This window comes from Heterocephalus glaber, unplaced genomic scaffold (assembly GCF_053883595.1).
Source record: "Heterocephalus glaber isolate CG9 unplaced genomic scaffold, H.glaber_assembly_v1.0 deba00001497, whole genome shotgun sequence".
Lineage (NCBI taxonomy): Eukaryota > Metazoa > Chordata > Mammalia > Rodentia > Bathyergidae > Heterocephalus > Heterocephalus glaber.
In genome coordinates, this window is record NW_028258320.1 from 55,680,372 (window position 1) to 55,687,678 (window position 7,307).

At 38.7% G+C, this 7,307-nt stretch overlaps 1 pseudogene; it reads right to left on the reverse strand.

Annotated features, from left to right (window-relative positions):
* Nucleotides 1-1,171: 1,171 nt before the first annotated feature.
* On the reverse strand, nt 1,172-1,471 carry LOC106008856 (apelin receptor early endogenous ligand pseudogene; annotated as a pseudogene).
* Nucleotides 1,472-7,307: the final 5,836 nt, after the last annotated feature.

Sequence of the window (7,307 nt, forward strand, 5' to 3'; positions counted from 1 at the left end):
AGGAAAGGGGCACAGCTGCAGATAACAGAAAGTAAGAGGATGGTGGCCTGGCTCCTTGCACATGTCAGTGAATCAGCACTCTATAAACCAGTACAGGAATTCTTGTGAGATAGAATTTCCCATTGTTGAAGCCAGTTCCATTGGAATTTTCTGTTACTTGAAGTCAAGAGCTTTCTAATATATTCCTTTGCAGGGTCTAGGAATCAAATAATATTAACTGGGGTCTGCAGTAACTGATGTCAATGGATCAGGGTCACATTTCAATTAAAAGAATGAGGTGAACTTGATTGAACATTTGTGGCCTGTGGGACTGGTTTGGGGACCTGATTCAGCAGACCGCTGGAATTTGTGATTTGACCTTTGTGGTTTTGGCTATTTGTAGGTGACCTGGAAGGTCCATGACATACAGTCATTTGTGATTTTGCTGAGCCTTGTATGCTGGATTTTGTATGCCATGAAATGGGTTTTGTATGCCACGAATACTTAACCACGGGCCTAGTTAACACACAGCAGCTTTAGACAGAGCTTTGTGGCTCTCCTTTTGTCTTCATGGACTCATTAATTCATTTTTTTATACTTTCTTTTACACCTTTATAAAATACAATATCATACTTTTATAAACACTAAAGCTTACCATATAAAATGACAAGAATAACTTTTTCCAGTATAAATACTTAATGAATTGATTATTTTCTCCCTATTCTGTAAATCCAGTTAAAGTATCTGATTTTATTTTATTTTATTTTATTTTTTTGGTACAGGGATCAAACTCAGGACCTCGCCCTTGCCAGGCAGGTGCTGTGCTGCTGAGCTACAGCCCCAGTGCATTTGATTTTAGATTAAATACTTTAAAGCATACTTTTGGAAAATTATAGGAGTAGGGAAAAAAACCTTTAAATTCTTACATTTTTTACCATTACGGAGTTTGAAAACATTACAAAATATTTTCCTTTTAATTTGTATAAGAATAATAATGCACAGAAAAAGAGGAGAGATTTTCGTTATGAAGGCAAATAATGGTGGTTCAGACTTCACTTTTCAACTTATGTAATTTTCCTTCTTAAAAACCCACCTCAGATGTTTTCTGGACAGTGATGTCTGAGCAGTCATGTAGATGTCACAGTGAGGCCCTTGCAGTGAGTGAGGTGAGCCAGCCCTTTCTTCCCTCCTGCAGGCCCAAGGCCACCAGCTACAGGTTCTCTCTGGGGAAGGGCACCCAGGAATGGAGTGGCAGGCATCTCCGCTGAAAGCAGTTGTGTCTGCGTAGCTTTCTTCTCAGGGCCAAATTAGCTGGTCTCTGTCCGCGGATAAGGAGGAGACTCATCATGAAAATTAAAAATACGCAAAAAATTTGCCGAAATCTCATTTTTCTGCCACACACGAGTGGAGCAATAGCTCTCAAAGTAAACCAAAAAATCTGTAAATAGCCTGTGCAGTAACGGTGTGGCCGTCCTCACATCCTAATGACTGACTCATTAATTCTTGAAAATGACTCAAACTGATTTTTTCATGATGAAGTATTATCTAACCCTACACACACATGCACACACGCACACACACGCACACGCACACACATGCACACACACACCCCTATCTGTTAATGCTGGAAATGAGAAGAAGGCCAAGAAAATGTAGAGTGAGAGCTGAGAGCCAGGAACTAGACCTCTGGATAAAGTCAAAAGTGAGATGCTGGTTAAATAGCCCAGATCTAGCTCAAGGATGGAGTCCTCAGAGGAGCTATCTGGCAGTAAGCCAAAGTGACATTTGAAATTTTGGTATTCATGCTTTGACCAAGGAAGGTGACCTGCTGATGAGAGCTGAGCATCAGTAAAAGTTGGGAGAGCTCTCTGTTTCCGAGGTGCATAGACTACAAGCTTGTTGGAAATTCCATCCCTCAGTGCCCCTGACAGGAATTTGCACAGGGATCAGGACATTTTCCCATGCATGTAAAGAGTCTTCAGCACTTGCTGTGTGTGAGTTCTCTGTAAATAGGAGGATGGCAAAAGGCTGTTTTTATGGGAGATGGAAGTCACTTAATGTTAGGAAATTGTGGTATTCATTTTATTTCAGACTTTATACAGGCAGGTGGGACCTTCTATGAAGTGGCCTGTGGCTCATTTTTACTCAGGTATAATGTTTGGGATCTATCAATTACCATGGACTTATTGAATTAAACATGTACTGGGTCAATTCTCTAGAGCCGTAAGTATCAGAAACAGAAGGAAGGAAAAACGGATCTTTTGGTGATGCTTATGTGGAAACTGAGGATGTGAATCAATACTTGAGCCATGGTCCTGGTCATGTGCCTTGAATGTATGGTATCATTGCCTCAAGGGCTCATTTTTGCTCAGTCTAAGCTGGAGCCAAAGGCTTAGTATCACTGTGAGCACAGTTCTTTATGGATTCAGCCATGAGTTAGGGCTGAGTCTACTTTCAGGTGGAGTGTGCAGGAGTGAGATTAATAGATCTCTGGGATGGTCATAATGGTCATGATTGTCTTGTTTGTAAACTTATCTGTATTTCAGGTAAGTGTATCCAGGTGTCCTTTAGAGCATATGACAGAGAGGCAAGGAGGGAGCTTCTGGTGGGAGAATCATGGGAAGAGAAGAATTTGTAGAAGAATTAATAAGAAAGACCCTCTCAAGAGGCTTTAGGAAGGGGTGATGCTAATGATTCATGAAATAGGTAGAAAGTGGTTGCTCTGTGGTCTGTCAGAGATAAGCGATATGGGTTTTAAAGCAAGTTTTTAATATTTTATGTGATTTGAATATGGTTTGTCTGTCCTAAAACCCATATGTAAGTGTGCTTGTCACTGAGGGAGGCAGGGCCTTTAAGGAGTTATGCATTTCTTCAGTGGCTTTGGGTTCATAGTAGTTACTACTATGTTCCTACTTTTGAGGTTCTGGTTTAGTTGCCTCGAGAATGGGTTGTTATAAATTGAGGTCATTCTTTGTATTTTGCCTCTTCTTACTTTCCCTCAAGTGCCCACTTGTCCTTCTGCTTTCTACCATGGTATGAAGTAGTGTGAGGCCCTCACCAGGTGTGGTCACACATCTCGGACTTCCAGTCTCCAAAACTGTGAGCCAAAATTAAGCTCTTTCTATTATAAATTACTTGGCCTTGAGTATTTTGTTATAGCAACAGAAAACTAATAGAATCAATTCTCTAATCACTTGTGGTAACTTCAGAGTTTTAGATCTGGAATTTATCAATTGCATATTAGCTGATAAATAATGTTTTGTCCTTAAGTTAAAGTCAATTAGAAATAAGTTATTTGATTTTGAATAAAAAGATTAGCGCTTACTCCTGATGGAAGCAAATCTATTTTCTGAAAAGTCCAATCAGCTCCCCAAAGCACAGATTTTCCAGTATGCCTGAGGACCATGAGAATGTCCGTGTCTTGTTAGGCCAAAAGCCAAGAAGTTGTACCACGATACGATCTGTGTATTTTCCTCCTTCTGCGAGGGTTGCTCCTGGAAAGTGGTCAGTTGCAGGGGTTTCTTTCAATAAGCCCAGATGCAAATAATTTGAGGTTTATAGAAAAAAATTTTTCTGATGTCTATATTTTGAAATTCCCATGAAAACCCAAGATACCCCCTTGAGGTATTACTTACACTATAAAATAATTTGCTTTGGGGAATCTTATTTCATTTATTCATGTTTCAAAACAAAATTGCCAGAATTCAGAGGAGATAACAGTTGAACATAAAGTGTTTTGTAAGGACTTCAGCTGAAACTGGAGACATATATATATATATAATGAGTAGTGTGGAGTAGTTGTATTTTTGAAGCTTAAATCATCTGGATTCACAATACTGTTTGAACTTGTCTTCCTCTCAGCCCTAAAAGAAGTCATCCTTGCCAAGATGCCTTCTCTCCAGGATGAAATGATAAATGACTTTAGGACCAGGGAGGCCTATTAAGTTTTTAGACATTCCCAAGGGTTCTAGAATATTCTATGGGTTTGTTTCATAATGATGCATTTGTTAAGAGTGGTAACTGTGGACCTTGATGTTTGTGATACAAGTCGCTGGTCATTCTGAGACTGTGAGAGAGCTCACACTAATGCAGACATTATGGGATCTAAATTCTACACCTCCAGTTCCAGCCCCACCCAAATTTCAACCTTGCAAAGTCAAAACAACCATTGTCATTGGCAACCTGAGCTTACAAGATGAAACTTTAAAAATTAAAATTGGCGAAACAATTGTTATAAACTGAAGTGGAAAATGCATTGTAATTTGGAACTAAATTATTTATGAACATTGCTTGTGCTATACCTGAACTATGTAGATGGTAAAAGTCTGCTTCTAAAACGTCTTCTAAGCATGAAGGTTTTTCTGCATCATTTGAAAGGGCTCGAAGGAGCTCTCGTGATATATGCAAATGCTTGCACACAGTCACTAGATAGTCGATGGGCAAAATAAGAAAAGATGAAGTCTGAGGGGTAGAGGCAAATGAATGTGATTCAGAAAGAAACCTCAACTATATAAATGCAACCCTTTATACAGAGATTATAGTTTTGCATTCAAAATTTAGACAGACATTGAGCAAAATGTAATCACTTTTTAAGCATTACTGTACTGTATAAGCATATTAGAAAAGCTCTGTGATGGTAATCATGTAGTGAACTTGAAACCACCCCTAATTAAACTGTCTGCATCCCCCAGCATTTTCCTGTAATGATGTCAAACCGTGTAGCAATTAGTTGCACCTCTATGAATGTAAACACTGTTTGTAAATCATATAAACTTAACCTGGTTTGCTTATTGAAAAATATCCTATAAAGAAATTAATTAGCTTTGTATGTTTTGGAATTGTAATTTATAGGATCATTTTGGAATCTTTCACTGAAGTCAAATTAATTTTTTTCCCTGAGATTGATCAAATGGAATGTCTCTGACAGAGGGCTACAAGGGAAAGTCTAGCACAATTTACTTCATCTTCATTTTATTTCTGCAATGACTGCCGAAGTGTAGAATTCAGGACAGGGTTTTACTGAGTTAACCCAGTTTTAAGATATTCTTCTCAAGAGGAAGATATATATCATCTTAAGGTTGCATCTTTCTCATATCTTCTGCATCCTTCAGCCAGTGTGGAAGGTTTTCAAGTTCATTTGAATGTGAAGTTTGGGCACCTTTATGCAGCCATGCAGTGGCTAAGAAGACCCTAGCCCTGAGCTCTGTGGCAGCAGTTCAGGAGCAGTTGCAAATTACAAGGGAAGTGGCCAATTCCAGACAAAGAAATTGAACAACCCAAAACAAACACTCAAGTATTTTAACTCAGTGATCTTTTCTCTGCGGAAAGGGAGCACAAAGGAAAAGGGAGCCAAGTTTAAAATTTAGCCTGCCTTTGTTGCAATTTTCTTGCTGAAACCTTGGATCCTGGTGGCGGGTGGTTTACCTGAACCATCAGCTACATAGCACATTTATGGTTATTGTATTTTACAGGTTGATAGATTTTTATATTCTGTCCAAGTCAAGATCTTACACCACCTGGTTTATTATTTAGTAATTTACAGTGCAGTCAGGCATGTTTGGCTTAATGTAGGATAAACTTATAAATCTATTGTTCCTCCAGTTGCCGGGGTTGGTGTGCAATGAACTACAGAGCTGGATGCGTACATACATTTCAGCTGTGCTTTTTTCTTTGATAGGGAAGCAGGCAATAGATAACACAGTGACAGTAGCATCCCAGGGGACAGCAGAATGTGAGAGCAACACCACGTCAGGTTAGTAGGTCATTATTGTATGAGCCGTGAACCATTAATGGACTGCTACGCCCAGCTCAATCTGTGTCAGATTATGGCTCTTGGCAGGAGAATTGTTATCTAATAGCTAACTTTGCTTCCTCACGATCATCTTATTAGTTCCTCTGATAAAAATGTGCACAGGTATATATTAATAGTGGGCCTCATTGGGAAAAGGCAAGATCTTGGATATTTCTCCTCCATTTCTGAATAAAATGCTTATATGTTGATTTGGCATGGGCAGCTCTTTAAGGAAATGACATTCTTTCTCAGGTATTTTTGGACTGCTTATAAAATGCGTAGTCAAATATGCAGTGTTAATTGCCACAGAGACTCTGGTATTACGTTGATGGCGTAAAATGAAGACATAATGGAAAGGAAAAGAGAAGGTAAGGGAAATTTTACCCTGTACCTTCATCTTAACTCTCCAAATAAGAACGCTGATGGATTTTTAAATTTTGGGAATAAATTCCACCTTTCTTGAAATAATAACAAAAAAGCAAAGACTATGGCAGTATATATCTTTTATTATTTGTAGAATACACAAGAAGAATATATTGTTTATGTGTGGCTTCAGATAAAAATCATACATTTTTAAGAAGAGTATAAGAAACCCCTGATTTTTTGACTTATAATGGTAAGAGCTTTATATTGTATACCTGGGGGCATCTGTTTGAGAAATAAAGATCACACCAGTTTGTTTCTTTCTTTATAAGCCCCTCAGCCTCTGGGCTTAGGTGTGCATCTCCAAACAAAATCATCGAAATGAAGAATTTCAAGATGTTTTTCCAAAAAGGATGAACATGCAGGTGAGTTTGGCCCAAGATTACAGCGTGAATTCCTGCACTTGGTTATGCAAATAATTTTTGAGAATTCTCTATGATGTCAAGAACATGAAATAATATTGATAACAAATACTAGGGAAATTCTTTTAGCCAGATAGCAGAAAGCAGCTTAGCAACACTGATGGTACAAAGAGGGAGATAAAAAGAGCTTTAGAGGTGTAGCTTTGGTCTAGATTCAGACCTGGACCAGCTGTTGTGATTGCCCCTTAATGACATGGCTGAAGTGTGCTGAGGAGGAGGAGCCAAGGATGCCATATCTGGCTAGTCACCCGATCTGGCTTGTCATAGTTGTCAGTTCCGGCAGCAGTAGGAAAAAGGATTGCTGAAGGAAACCATGACTTTAGCCTGCTAAGAATCCAGAGAGCATAGAGCGTGTTTAAAAGGGCTCTCAACATGTGCTTTAAAGTAACTGGTTGATAAAATATGCTTGTTTGATGAAGTACTCATATAATGAATTTAAGTATTCAGTTAATACCCAAATCCATGCTAATCCAAATCCCATTACTCAATCCTGAGTGCATGTGTGCATTTTTGTGTATGTGGGTTTATATATAAAGGATATATGCTCATTCCCCTGCCCCAACACACAGTGACTAGGGAAGCCTGATGCATATGATCTATGCTGACCTACAACCCAACAGCAGGATTTCCTTAGCTATATTCCCTTCTGATTCAACTTTAGATTTGAGTTTAATAAAATATACAAGGTAGAG